Source organism: Hyperolius riggenbachi, chromosome 2 (genome assembly GCF_040937935.1).
Source record: "Hyperolius riggenbachi isolate aHypRig1 chromosome 2, aHypRig1.pri, whole genome shotgun sequence".
Taxonomy (NCBI): domain Eukaryota; kingdom Metazoa; phylum Chordata; class Amphibia; order Anura; family Hyperoliidae; genus Hyperolius; species Hyperolius riggenbachi.
The window spans coordinates 12,140,553-12,156,499 of NC_090647.1; positions in this window are offsets into that span (position 1 = coordinate 12,140,553).

Here is a 15,947-nt window from a genome sequence, read left to right on the forward strand (position 1 = left end):
ATCTGACAATCGAGGGGAACCAGAGACTGAGAATCCTGACCGTACAGAGGTTGTGCATCCTGAGGGCCCTGCACTAACGGCTATGCAGGAGACTGTCAGTGTGGTCCCCAATCTCAGGGGTGCTGAAAGTTCTCGCCCGGAACTGGCCAGTACTGGACTGTCCATGGGTGCTGACCCGGTAATGCAGCAGGCATTACGAAAGCTGATGGAGACTGACCTGGAAAAGTACATGCAGTTCATGGAAGCACGAGAGGAACGAGAGCGCCAATCTGCAGAACGCAAGGCTGCTGCTGCAGAACGCCACGCGGAGAGGGATGCCGCTGAGCGAGAACGCCAGTGACAGCATGAGCTAAACATGGCAAAAGTGCATCAGGCCAGCCGGAATTCACCGCCCAGCCTCCCTGCTGAAGGAGCTGCACCACCCGTAAGTGCAAAATTTAAATTTGCTAATATTGAAAAGGACACTGACATTGACTTGTTTCTGCGGTCTTTTGAAAAAGCATGCCGTCAGTATCGTCTGTCCCAAGACCAGTGGGCCAGACATCTGACACCTTTGCTGCGCTACAAAGCGCTTGATGCTTTCGCAGAATTGCCTGCGGAGAAAGATAATGATTATGCCGCTATAAAAGACGCTATCATTACCAAATACCAGCTGATGCCAGAAGCCTATCGCAAAAAGTTCAGGGCCTGGCAGAAAAAGTCTTCTGATTCGTACCGAGATGTGGTCAGCAGCTTGCTCAACACACTCCGCCAGTGGACTCTAGGCAGGGTCGGACTGGGCCACAGTAGTACAGTTTTTTCCCTCGGTGGGCCCCCCCTCCAGGTCTCTGGTGGGCCCCCCATCCTTGTCTGACAGAGCTCCAATTGCTGCCTGCAGTACAAAAAAATCTCTTCTCCGTGCTGTAATCACTCATGCTGAGAGCAGTGGCGTAGCTAAGGAGCTGTAGGCCTCGATGCAAATTTTACAATGGGGCCCCCCAAGCACTCTATACATAACAATTGATACGGTGCACCAAAACCTGCCAATGGCAACTACAGTGTCAAAGGTGCAAAAAGGGGATGGGAAATAGCTTGTTAATGATTACCACTGTTCAAAGTATCTATAGAAGTGATTATTATGAGCAAAGGACCAATAGAGAGGTAATACTGTAGTTGAAGGAGGGCCCTTCGGGGCCCCTTTGGCCCAAGGGCCCCGATGCAGTCGCAACCTCTGCGGTCGCAACCTCTGCAAAGTAGGACATTACTTTATATTGAAGGAGGGGACTCTATGCAAAGTTTTGCTGGGCAGCAGTGTCTCTGAATTACAATGCTGCTAAGATCATGTACATTTGGCCCTGTCCATAATACATCATGACCACGCCCACCTTCCGATGCATGGTCACGCCCTTTTTTCACCGCAATCATGGGATGTGTGGGCCCCAGGTTGAAATTTCTTTGGTGGGCCCCCAGTGTCCCAGTCCGACCCTGACTCTAGGCCTCACCAAAGGGGCTTATGATGTCCTGGAGGACTTGATAGTCCTGGAACAATTTCTGAACATTTGCCGTGCTGATGTACGACAGTTTGTGCTAGAGCGCAAGCCGGCGTCTGCAACTGTCGCTGCAGATCTTGCTGAAACTTTTGCAACTACCCGGGTGTCTGATGCCCGCAGAACTGCACCATCCAGCTGGAGAGGAGGTCAGCCTAATACTCTGGCAGACTCTCCTGCCCCTGTGAGCCGTCAGCCACAGAGGCCACCCAGCGCAGCTGCTGCACTCAGGCCTGCAGCACTGGCTGGAGAGGTCACCTGTCACTACTGCCGCCAGCCCGGACACATGAAATTCGACTGTCCGGAGCGGAGACAGACACCACCAGCACCTGGATCATCTGCATCACCTGTACCTCACCCACAGCAGAGGCAACCCGCCAGCGAACCACAGCCTGGATCATCAAATTTTGTCCTGTTTGCCCGCGGAAAGGAAATCCGCGACCGAACCGACCAGCAGCAACTTGTTAGAGTGAACGGCCAAGTTGTCACCGGATTCCGAGACACCGGAGCTGACATCACGTTAGTTCACTCACACCTTGTGCCAAAGGAGAGCATCAGCTCCAGCCGATCCCTTGCCCTTACTGGAGTAGAGGGCACCCTTTTTCACATAGCCCACGCGAAAGTGAAGATGGATTGGGGGGTTGGAATCCAAGAAAGGGTTGTTGGGGTTATGAAGGATCTCCCAGTCCCTGTGTTGCTGGGGACTGATTTGGGCAAGCTTGTGTCCTACTACGAACCTGCCACGACCGCCTTGTCGCTCACGGAAGGAGACGGACTCTCCACCCACCACCAGGTACTTTATACACTTGGGGGAGCACCAGGGGGAGGTGGGTTGAATGTGCCCAGTTCAAGGGTACCAGGTTCAATAGTGCCTGCTTCAAAGGCACCTGAGTTTGATGTACAGACTGTCTGCTGTGATGATGATGTAACTGTACCTGAGTTTACTGTACAACCTGTCTGTAATGAACAAATGTCTATCCCTGTCAATGTCATTAATGCATGCAACGATGATTTGAGTAATGCCCGTCTGTGCCATTCTGAAGGTGTACCTGTGCTAGCAGTACCGCGCAGCTGTACTGCTCAGAACCCGAGCTCAGAACAGGTGGAGGGGGTTCCGGCTTCCTCACCCTCCTCTGACCGCAGGGATGAGACCTTTCAGCCGCTGGCCTCGTGTGACATGAGCCAGGTGGCTGACATTGACAGCGTATTCTCAGCCGCACTACAAAGTGACCCAAGCCTGGAGGTGCTCAGGCAGCAAGCCTCTGAGCCCCTCGCAGACGGGGCCGCTTTCAAGGTGTACTGGGAAGGTGGGAGACTGTATAGCGAGTCTGTACAGTCCCCTACCAGTAGATCACATGCGAATACCAAATGGCTTGTGGTCCCGAGTGCGTTCAGGGGACATGTGCTGAAATCCGCACATGATAATTCCCTGACAGGACACTCTGGTGTCCGCAAGACACTTGCATGTATTCGGAGACAGTTTTATTGGCCCAGGATGAACAGGGATGTAGCAAACCACTGCAAAGCATGTGCCGTCTGTCAGGAGCTGGGAAGGTCCAGGGATTCCCGCGGGGTTCCCTTAGGTACAGAGCCACTTCACAGGGAACCCCTGCGTGGGCTGGCTGTTGACCTACCCAAACCACTGCCCGTTGTCAGCAGTCCCGGCAGACACCACATCCGACCGCAGTGGCGCAAGCGCCCTGTCCAGAACGTCCATGTCAGGTCAAACCTGAGGGTAGCAGACTGCGACCTGTCCAGGGGAACCGAGCCACAGGCTCCAATGGGTTTTCCCGCCGTGCCGGCAGCTCGAGACCCGTCAGCCAGGTTGGCCGACACGAAGAGGGCAGCCGACACCAGAACGCCGACGGGCTATCCCGTTGCAACGGGGAACTAGATCAGATATCGCAGGTTAGCGGCAACGACACACATCTTGCTGATGCATGTCTATCTGCCTTCTCCCCAGGGGGTGCTGTCACGGAACAGCCGTGAGAAACGCGGGCGAATTGGAAGGAGCCGCACAGTCCAAAATTTCTGATCGCTGCCTGGCTAAATTTGTGCAGCCATTACAGGCTGGGTTTTTTCTTCTTTTTTTTCCTCTTTCCCTCCTTCCACCAAAAGGGCCCTAGCCTGCCACAGATAGTCCCTGGCTTCAAGCTGTGCTGATGGCCCATCCATCAGGTATAGGTGACAAGCACCATGACAGAAGCAATCTAGAGTGGGACAACTCAGACACTCTGGCTCCTTCCCCCAGCAGGGGAGCCGACCTGTGGCTTGCTGCTGCCAACTTCAAAACAACCTCACCTAGGGATGACCTGCTGTCCATCCCAGATGTAGATCATATTCCATAAACTGCTATATGTGTCATATTTTCTGTGTTGCCAGGCTGGCAGACCCTCCAAACTAACAGAGCATGTAGGGCCCGTCTGACGCTGGTTCTGAGAACATTTCAGAACATTCTGAGGTAAAGACTGCCAGTTAGGCAGTTCGAAACTGCCCTGATGATACCACAGGGGTCCCACCCCTTATGTTTGGTATCAGGCTGCTGGGTACATCGAGGCAGACCTGAAAATATTAGTAAATCTGCCCTGACTTGTACGGTTCTGTGAGATAGAGCCCATATATGGTTAAGATATGATTTCTGGTCCCCAGGACAAGGGGAGGATTCATCTCATGTTCTAAGGGGGTGTGTGGCCCCGCCCTCACTCCCTCCTGCGGGATCAGGGGCATAAGAATGGCAGAGGAGACAAACTCAGTGTCCTCCACCCTGAAACATCTTGAACTCATCTGTGCCAGCTTGAGGATATGCTAGCATCCACCTGGTCTGAACTCTGAACTTTGATTGAAACCAAGAACTTTATGATTCTTCCCACAAAAAGGACATCTTTTCAGGAACTAAGTATTTTTTCTCCCTTCTTTTATTTTTCATACTGGCTATTACTGTTTTAATAATTGTTGATTTTAATAATTGTCTGTATATATTAATTATTTATATTGCTTTCAATAAACCGACGCTATCCTCAGTTGTTGCTCTAGCTACCCTATTTCCAGCACACACAGAACTGATCCCGGGTCTCTGAAGAAGACGCTACTATTGGTTGTTGTTGGCTAGACAGAATACAGCGTGTTTTAACCGTTTTTTATTTGCAGGTCGATAAATAGCTAGTTAGTGAGATCCTCTGTCTCAGGAAACAGAGGTGGTGGCAGATCCCATGAACTAGTGTGTGAGTTGTAATCACCCATATTTCACAGGCTCCCTTCTGGTCGGGCTGCTGCCCAAATTCCTGTCTGTTTCTGCGCAAAGATCGCGACCAAAGCTTGCATGGTCTGTGTGCTGAAACCGATTGGAAGGCAATCTGTGGTCTGACCACTAGGGCTCCTGTGACATCAACTATACCTGATGGATGGGCCATCAGCACAGCTTGAAGCCAGGGACACTCTGCAGCAGGCTAGTGCCTTTTGGTGGAAGGAGGGAAAGAGAAAAAAAAAGAAAAAAACCCCAGGAATGTCAGTTCTGTTCGCTGCAATGACCAGCAGATCTGACCAAGAAATCTGAGAAACCGATCCGATGGCGAATCTTCCAGATTCGCCTACGTTCCTCCCGGCTGTTCCGTGACAGCCGGGAGAAAGGGAAACTCCAGGTTGCTACAGGTAGCCCCTACACAACCAATCCAGATTCTATTGATCTGAATCGCAATCGAGCGCAATCGCTTTTTCTTCACGGGCGGTTCCAGGACGCGTCTGCGGCCCCACAACCGTCCGTGACAGCCCCCCTCTTGTTGGCGGCTTAGACACACACCCGCAAGATGTGTGGCGGCGCCGCTAACCTGGCTGACGGGTCTCGGGTTGCCGGTACGGCGGGAAAACTCATTGCAGCCCGCGGCTCGGTTTCCCTGGACCGGTCGCGGTCCGCTACCCTCAGGCTTGACCCGACATGGACCTTTCCGGACAGGGCGTTTGCGCCACTGCGGTCAGATGGGGCGTCTGCCAGGACTGCTGTCAATGGGCAGTAGGTTGGTTAAGTCACCAACCAGCCCACGCAGGGGTTCCCCTGCGAAGTGGCTGTGGACCTAAGGGAACCCCGCGGGAATCCCTGGACCTTCCCAGCTCCTGACAGACGGCACATGCTTTGCAGTAGTTTGCTACATCCCTGTTCATCCTGGGCCAATAAAACTGTTTCCGAATACATGCAAGTGTCTTGCGGACACCAGAGTGTCCTGTCAGGGAGTTATCATGTGCGAATTTTAGCACATGTCCCCTGAACGCACTCGGAACCACAAGCCATTTGGTATTCGCCTGCGGCTTACCTGGAGGGGGCTGTACAGACTCGCTGTACAGTCTCCCACCTTCCCAGTACACCTTGAAAAGTGGCCACGTCTGGGAGGGACTCAGAGGCTTGCTGCCTGAGCACCTCCAAGCTTGGGTCCCTTTGTAGTGCTGCTGTGAATACGCTGTCAGTTTCAGCCACCTGGCTCATGTCACACGAGGCCAGTGGCTGAAAGGTCTCATCCCTATGGTCAGAGGAGGGGGAGGAGGCCGGAATCCCCTCCACCTGTTCTGAGCTCAGGTTCTGAGCAGTACAGCGGCGCGATACTGCTAGCACAGGTATACCTTCAGAATGGCACAGACTGGCATTACTCACATCATCGTTGCATGCATCAATGACAGTGACAGGCATAGACACGTTTTCATTACAGACAGTTGGTACATTAAACACAGGTACAGTTACATCATCACGACAGACAGTTCGTACATCAAACTCAGGTGCCTTTGAAGCAGGCACTATTGAACCTGGTACCCTTGAACTGGGCACATTTAACCCACCCCCCCTGGTGCTCCCCCAAGTGTATAAAGTACCTGGTGGTGGGTGGAGAGTCCGTCTCCTTCCGTGAGCGACAAGGCGGTCGTGGCAGGTTTGTAGTAGGACACAAGCTTGCCCAAATCAGTCCCCAGCAACACAGGGACTGGGAGATCCTTCACAACCCCAACAACCCTTTCTTGGACTCCCACCCCCCAGTCGATCTTCACTTTCGCGTGGGCTATGTGTAAAAGGGTGCCCTCTACTCCAGTAAGGGCAAGGGATCGGCTGGAGCTGATGCTCTCCTTTGGCACAAGGTGGGAGTGAACTAACGTGATGTCAGCTCCGGTGTCTCGGAATCCGGTGACAACTTTGCCGGTCACTCTAACAAGTTGCTGCTGGTCGGTTCGGTCGCGGATTTCCTTTCCGCGGGCAAACAGAACAAAATCTGATGATCCAGGCTGTGGTTCGCTGGCGGGTTGCCTCTGCTGTGGGTGAGGTACAGGTGATACAGGTGCTGCAGGTGCTGGTGGTGTCTGTCTCCACTCCGGACAGTCGAATTTCATGTGTCCGGGCTGGCGGCAGTAGTGACAGGTGACCTCTCCAGGGGCTGCAGGCCTGGGTGCAGCAGCTGCGCTGGGTGGCCTCTGTGGCTGACAGCTCACAGGGGCAGGAGAGTCTGCCGGGGTATTGGGCTGACCTCTTCTCCAGCTGGATGGGACAGTTCTGCGTGTATCAGACACCCGGGTAGTTGCAAAGGTTTCAGCGAGGTCTGAAGCGACAGTTGCTGATGCAGGCTTGCGCTCAAGCACAAACTGTCGTACATCAGCAGGGCAAATGTTCAGAAATTGTTCGAGGACTATCAAGTCCTCCAGGACACCATAAGACCCTTTGGTGAGGCCTAGAGTCCACTGGTGGAGTGTGGTGAGCAAGCTGCTGACCACATCTCGGTACGAATCAGACTTTTTCTGCCAGGCCCTGAACTTTTTGCGATAGGCTTCTGGCGTCAGCTGGTATTTAGTAATGATAGCGTCTTTTATAGCAGCATAATCATTATCCTTTTCCGCAGGTAACTCTGTGAAAGCATCAAGCGCTTTGTAGCGCAGCAAAGGTGTCAGATGTCTGGCCCACTGGTCTTGGGACAGACGATACTGACGGCATGATTTTTCAAAAGATCGCAAAAACAAGTCAATGTCTGTGTCTTTTTCAATATTAGCAAATTTAAATTTTGCACTTACGGGTGATGCAGCTCCTTCAGCAGGGAGGCTGGGCGGAGAACTCCGGCTGGCCTGTTGCACTTTTGCCATGTTTAGCTCATGCTGTCATTGGCGCTCCCGTTCTTCTCGTGCCTCTGCAGATTGGCGCTCCTCTCATATGTACTGCAGGTACTTGTCCAGGTCAGTCTCCATCAGCTGTCGTAAGGCCTGCTGCATTAGCGGATCAGTACAAACGGACAGTCCAGTACTGGCCGATTCCGGGCGAGTACTTTCAGAAACTCTGGGATTGGGGACCATACTGACAGCCTCTTGCGTAACTGTTGCCGCATTGCCCTCAGGTTGCTCCACCTCTGTACGCCTAGGATCTTCAGCCTCTGGTTCCCCTTGCCTTGAGTCAGATGGGTCGGCGTCTACCTCAGCAGACACATCCAGCTCCCGCGGTTGCTGGGTATCCCATTGAAACAAGTCCGTTACCAGGTCCTGGTGTTTCTTGCGGCCGACATCATTGCCTCTCGCTTGGCAAAGAGTTTGCAGGTCTGCCACGCACATTTGCTGGTAGTTCCCGGACATTTCCATGCCAAATAAAATAAAACTTTTGGGGAGGGGTACTGGCTACACAGTCTCTCTGTATATTTTAACAAATATATTGCATTCCAGCTAGACCAACGAATTAGTTCGTTTCTTGATAGCGCTAGCGCTATCTTAGATATTTTCAGCACAACACAGGTCCCAACCGCTGCCAAACACTGTCACAAGAGCCCTAGTGGTCAAACCGCAAATTGCCTTTCAATCGGTTTCAGCACACAGACCATGCAAGCTTTGGTCGCGATCTTTGCGCAGAAACAGACAGAAATTTGGGCAGCAGCCCGACCAGAAGGGAGCCTGTGAGGTACGGTAAGTACAACTTTACACACTATTTCAGGGTATCTGCCACCACCACTGGTATGGGCCAGTGGACCCGACTGACTGGTCCTGCAAATAAAAACGGTTAAACACACTCTATTCTGTCTAGATATCAACAATAGTAGCGTCTCTTCAGAGACCTGAGTTCAGTTTCTGTGTATGCTGAATAATAGGGTAGCGGAACAGTGAATTACTTTGATAAAGTCTTTTATTCACGGGCAATATAAATAATTAATATATACAGACAATTATTAAAATCAACAATTATTAAAACAGTAATAGCCAGTATGAAAAATAAAAGCAAGGGAGAAAAAATACTTAGTTTCATGGAAAGATGTCCTTTTTGTGGGAAGAATCATACCAAGTCCTTGGTAAAATCCTTTGTTTCAGATCAAAGTTCAGAGTTCAGACCAGGTGGATGCCAGCATATCCTCAAGCTGGCACAGATGAGATCAGGATGATGTTTCAGGGTGAAGGACACTGAGTTTGTCTCCTCTGCCATTCTTATGCCCCTGATCCAGTAGGAGGGAGTGAGGGCGGGAGCCACACACCTACTTAGAATATGAGATGAGTCCTCCCCTTGTCCTGGGGACCAGAAATCATATCTAACCATATATGGGCTCTATCTCACAGAACCGTACATGTCAGGGCAGATTTACTAATATTTTCAGGTCTGCCTCGATGTACCCAGCAGCCTGATACCCAACATGAGGGGTGGGACCCCTGTGGTATCATCAGGGCACTTTCGAACTGCCTAACTGGCAGTCTTTACCTCAGAATGTTCTGAAATTTCCTCAGAACCAGCGCCAGATAGGGCCAAGCATGCTCTGTTAGTTTGGAGGGTCTGCCAGCCTAGCAACACAGAAAATATGACACTTATAGCAGTTTATGGAATATGAGATACATATGGGATTTACAGCAGGTCATTCCCAGGCAAAGGCTCTTTGAAGTTTGGGGCAGCCAGCTACGTGTCAGCTCCCCTGCTGGGAGGGAGCCAGAATGTCTGACTTTTCCCCAACTAAATTGTTTCTGCCATCGTGCTTATCAACTATATCTGATGGATGGGCCATCAGCACAGCTTGAAGCCAGGGACACTCTGCAGCAGGCTAGTGCCTTTTGGTGGAAGGAGGGAAAGAGAAAAAAAATGAAAAAACCCCCAGGAATGTAAGTTCTGTTCACTGCAATGACCAGCAGATCTGACCAAGAGGTAAACACAACAAGGGGCGCTGCTGATACAATAAATAATTTAAAAAATGGGGGGTTCTAATGACACACCTCACATTAACCCAATCACAATAGATATGTAGCTTCCACCCGCTGCTTCCTTATCTGGTGAGGTATCCCCTTAATTCCCACCTAAAAACTAATCGATTATATATAATGAAATAGGAGCGCTGGGTATATAGTCAATGTGTCATTTATTTCATAAAAGAAAAGGATCATATAAAAATATTGCACATTTATACGTCACTTACACTGCAGTCTACATGCACACCAGAGTATACTGGTTCCTCAAAATCACTAATTTATCTAAAAGATCCGTGTGCACACATAGGGTACAAAAATGATAATGAAGGTTTGTAGTAATAATTGTAAAATTGCTAATAGAGATTCTCCATAGATTTACACAAGTTGCCAGCGATATTCTCAATATTATTGTTAGGAGACCACGGAGTCCAGTGGTCACAATAGACAACCCGTTTGCTGATATTGCTGTGCATACAAAAGAGAAGCTCACCCTCCTATGGATCGTGGTAGGCGAATCCTGTAAGTCCGCACTCAAATCCTGTATTGTAGTTCCGCTATTGGCTCCAGTATACGCTCCCACCGTGCGCTCGCAACCAACCCGCACAACGCCGGTCTCTAGGGGTAGCCGCTAGCGTAGTCCAATAGTCCAATAGTACACTTCCGGTCAGATGGTGGATGAGCGCGACGTCACTTCCGTCCGCGTTCCAGCCAACAATTCAATCCACTTCCTTGCGTTCCACTGATAAACGTCTGCCGTTATTTAATGCTTATACGGCAATTTGGATGCTTGAAGGTGGAAATATTCTTGTATCCAGAGGAATAAATGGGGCGCCCCACACCTCAGAGATCAAAAAAATCAGATTGACATGTTTCAACAGAATATACGTCTGTCTTCCTCAGAATCACTGAATTGTCACTGGCCGGAAGTCTTATATAGTCCATTAACTCATACTCCTCCCATCCATCACAGGGTAGATTCCTTAAGGTGATACTCTCCCACCAGCATTCTGGCTATCTATTATATCACCCTCCATGATTCACATTCGCTCCTTGTTGCCAATGAGGTGAAATAGCTCAGGAAAACACAGTAAATTAAACAAAGGATATACAAAAAATATATATAATAATAAAGAGTAAAAAGTAAAATATAAAAATATATAATTATAATTTAATACTGCAAAAGTATATATACGCATAATGACACTCTGTCCTATCCTGTGCACATAGCACCTACCAGAGCACTATAGGAACCAGTATACCATAGAGGAACCAGGATACTCTTACACACACAACCCTCATAGTAATATATAAATATAAAATATAATATAAAACTCAGGGGACTTCTGCTACATAGTCTCTACCCCTCCCAGAAAAATTGATTAATTATAGAACCCAAATAGTTCCATGTCTTCATTAAGACCCTTTGGGGACAGAGTATCTAGATCAAAAATCCATTTACTCTCCCTTCTCGACATCTTGGCTATATAATTACCCCCTCTTTTATCCCTCTGTACTATCTCTATCCCATAATAGACTACATCCCAAATCCTACAATTGTGAAAGAGTTTAAAATGTTTAGATAATGGATGTTCTTCCCATCCCTTGGTAATATTATTGAGATGTTCCCCAATACGACTATTAAGGGTTCTCTTCGTACGACCCACATATTTCTTTCCACATGGGCATATCAAACAGTAGATCACACCCTTAGTATCGCAGGTAATAAGATCCCTAATTTTATAACTCTCACCTCCCCCTTGTACTGTCACAACTTTAGCATACCCCCTAGTCTTTCTACAATTCTGACACCTCCCACATCTAACAAAACCTCCCTCCCCCGTGCTTGCCATAGACTTTCTCTCTATTTCACCAGCAGCCATTGCAACTTTGAGGCCTATATTATCACATTTTCTGTAAATAATAGATGGATAGATCGGGAGTAGCTGGTTAAGGAACTTGTCCTCCCTGAGTATGGGCCAGTGTCTATTAATAATATTATTGATCTGCTTACTCTGCGCACCATACTTTAGATTTAATTTAAGGGAGTGATCAACCTCCTCACCAGCCTTCCTTCTATTCTTTTTTAATAGCAACTCATCTCGCTCTAGTAGATCAACTTCTCTTCTAGCTGCCTCTATGTTTCCCTCATTGTAACCTTTATCCTTGAATTTCGAAGTCAAGGTTACTACCTCTTTTTGATATTCATTATCTTCCCTACAGTTTCTTTTCAATCTAATAAACTGCCCCTTGGGGATGTTGTTAAGCCAAGAGGGCAAATGGCAGCTGGTGGCGAGGATGTACCCATTTACATCAGTTGGTTTCACATAGGTGCATGTTTTAATTAGACCATCTTCTATATAGATACTCAGATCTAAAAAATTAATAATCTCCTGGCTTACTGTAGATGTAAATTGTAGGTTCACGTTATTGTTGTTCAAACTATTCATAAATGTCATCAGGGAGCACTCCGTTCCCCTCCAGACGAGCAGGATGTCGTCAATAAATCTTTTCCAGAGGACGAGGTCCGCGCCAGGCCCCTCACGCCCGTAGACATGGGAGCGTTCCCAATGGGCCATGAAGAGGTTGGCATATCCCGGCGCGAACCTCGTCCCCATCGCCGTCCCGCTCGTCTGCAGAAAAAACTCCCCCTCATACTGAAAGTGATTGTGGGTCAAAATAAACCTAATGGCGTCAAGGATAAGGGTGGATTGTTCTTCCTTCATAGTGACATCCTCCCTCAAAAATTGGTCCACTGCTTTTAGCCCATCCTCATGCCGTATACTAGTATACAAGGAGCTCACATCTAATGTTGCAAGAAACCAACCATCCTCCCACTGTATTTCTTTCAGAATGTTCAATGCATGTCTAGAGTCCTCCAAAAAGGCTGGTGTGGTCCTCACATACTTCTGGAGGAATGTGTCCACATACCTCGATAAATTCGAGGTGAGGGACCCAATGCCAGATATAATTGGCCTTCCCGGAGGACTCACCATGCTCTTATGAACCTTGGGTAGATGGTAGAAGATTGCGGCTCTCGGATATGTGACCTCCAAATATTCCTTTTCTTTTTTACTCAGGATACCTTCCTGATATGCTCTTTTCACTAATTCGTCCAACTCTTTCCCATACAATACTCCTGGATCACCTCTCATCTTTCTATATGTATTCTCATCGGTAAGTAGCCGATAGGCTTCCTGTTTGTAATCTGCTGTATTTTGAACAACAATTCCACCCCCCTTATCCGCTGGGCGGATTATAACATCTTTATTTTGTTGTAGATCCTGGAGGGCTTTCCTTTCGGCGTGAGTCAAATTGTCTCTATATCCAGATAAACATTTTAGTTTCCTTAACCTCCTTAGCGGTATGGACGTCTGCAGACGTCCATCACCGCCGGAGGTCGCCGCTCAGGCCCTGCTGGGCCGATTTTAGTAAAGTAAAGAGCAGCACACGCAGCCGGCACTTTGCCAGCCGCGTGTGCTGCCTGATCGCCGCCGCTCTGCGGCGATCCGCCGCGAGCAGCGGCGAAAGAGGGTCCCCCCAGCCGCCCGAGCCCTGCGCAGCCGGAACATATAGTTCCGGCCAGCGCTAAGGGCTGGATCGGAGGCGGCTGACGTCAGGACGTCGGCTGACGTCCATGACGTCACTCCGATTGTCGCTATGGCGACGATATAAGCAAAACAAGGAAGGCTGCTCATTGCAGCCTTCCTTGTTTATTCTGGGCGCCGGAGGCGATCGAAAGAACGCCTCCGGAGCGCCATCTAGTGGCCATTCATGCAGCCAACTTTCAGTTGGCTGCATGAAATAGTTTTTTTTTTATAAAAAAAAAAAACCTCCCGCAGCCTCCCTGGCAATTTTAATAGAACGCCAGGGAGGTTAAATCTTTCTCTACATTTCGCTCAAAGATATGCATTTCTTTGCTCATTTCATTGGTGGGAAAGAATTTTGAGGGATTTTTCAGGGTTGTATGCTGGAAATATGAGTTTGTTGGTTTGGGAATTGAGGGATTCTTATGAAAATACTTTTTAAGACAAAGTTTCCTAGTATATTTTTTTATATCTACATATGTCTCAAATTTGTTAAGTTTATTGGTTGGGGCAAATTTTAATCCTTTCTCCAACAGCCTCTTCTCTGGTTCTGTTAGTATCACATTACTCAGATTGTAGATGCCCCTATCTCTATCCGCGCTAGTTACTAATTGCGCCTTTCTTTTCTTACCCCTCCCCTATATCCTCTGTACCTCTTCCCCTTCCTCTTTCCATTGTATCCCTGTCTAAAAAATACCGATGAATAGTATTAATATTGGTCTTAGTTGCTGCTCGTGTGTTTTTATTGTTTTCATGTTTCCTAAAATTATATCGGGGATTTATACCTTTTGGATGGTTACTATTATCATTATTATGAGACTTCGATACATCCTCTTTTTGGGGCTTCTTTGGGGGTTTCTTTTGATCAAAAATAATTTTTGGGGCGCGTGAGCTCCTTCTTAATGTCTGAAATTTATCCACTTTGTCTACGAGAGGGGGATGGGAGGAGTATGAGTTAATGGACTATATAAGACTTCCGGCCAGTGACAATTCAGTGATTCTGAGGAAGACAGACGTATATTCTGTTGAAACATGTCAATCTGATTTTTTTGATCTCTGAGGTGTGGGGCGCCCCATTTATTCCTCTGGATACAAGAATATTTCCACCTTCAAGCATCCAAATTGCCGTATAAGCATTAAATAACGGCAGACGTTTATCAGTGGAACGCAAGGAAGTGGATTGAATTGTTGGCAGGAACGCGGACGGAAGTGACGTCGCGCTCATCCACCATCTGACCGGAAGTGTACTATTGGACTATTGGACTACGCTAGCGGCTACCCCTAGAGACCGGCGTTGTGCGGGTTGGTTGCGAGCGCACGGTGGGAACGTATACTGGAGCCAATAGCGGAACTACAATACAGGATTTGAGTGCGGACTTACAGGATTCGCCTACCACGATCCATAGGAGGGTGAGCTTCTCTTTTGTATGCACAGCAATATCAGCAAACGGGTTGTCTATTGTGACCACTGGACTCCGTGGTCTCCTAACAATAATATTGAGAATATCGCTGGCAACTTGTGTAAACCTATGGAGAATCTCTATTAGCAATTTTACAATTATTACTACAAACCTTCATTATCATTTTTGTACCCTATGTGTGCACACGGATCTTTTAGATAAATTAGTGATTTTGAGGAACCAGTATACTCTGGTGTGCATGTAGACTGCAGTGTAAGGGCCCTTTTACACTTAATCAGTTGCTCTCAGTTAAAATGGAAAGAAAACTGATTTTCAAAGTAAGTCCCATGCTTTCCTATGGCACCTTTCACACTTAACGCGTTTTAACTGAAATCTTCTTCCCAATGCACTGCTATGGAAAAAACGCGTACTAATGTATACTACGCACACCAACTGATTAAGTGTAAAAGGGCCCTAAGTGACGTATAAATGTGCAATATTTTTATATGATCCTTTTCTTTTATGAGATCTGACCAAGAAATCAGAGAAACCGACGGCGAATCTTCCAGATTCGCCTACGTTCCTCCCGGCTGTTCCGTGACAGCTGGGAGAAAGGGAAACTCCAGGTTGCTACAGGTAGCCCCTACACAACCAATCCAGATTCTATTGATCTGAATCGCAATCGAAGCAGAGAATCGAGCGCGATCGCTTTCTTCTTCACGGGCGGTTCCAGGACGCGTCTGCGGCCCCGCAACCGTCCGTGACACTGCCCGCTACCAGCTGCTGCAGAACACTTAGTTCTGGAGGGGAGAGCGAGGAAGGGGGAGCCCTAAGGTGAGGGAAGGAGGGGGGAGACGTCCCCACCACTCTGCCCATGATCGTTCCCTCTTCTTCTCTGCGCTGCTCCCCTCCTGCTGGGGGGAGGGGGGGCACCTGGCTACCTGTTCTGGGGACATCTCTACCCCTTGTTCCCTTTTCTGGGGACATCTGGCTACCTGTTCTGGGGACAGCTATACCCCTGGCCACCTGTTCTGGGGACATCTCCACCCCTGGCTACCTGTTCTGGGGGCATCTATACCCCTGGCCACCTATTCTGGGGACATCTCCACCCCTGGCTACCTGTTCTGGGGGCTTCTGGCTCCCTGTTCTGGGGACATCTCTACCCCTGGCTCCCTGTTCTGGGGACATCTCTACCCCTGGCTACCTGTTCTGGGGACATTTATAGACCTGGCTACCTCGTTTTGGGGAACCACTGCTGCCAGATTAAGTTTATT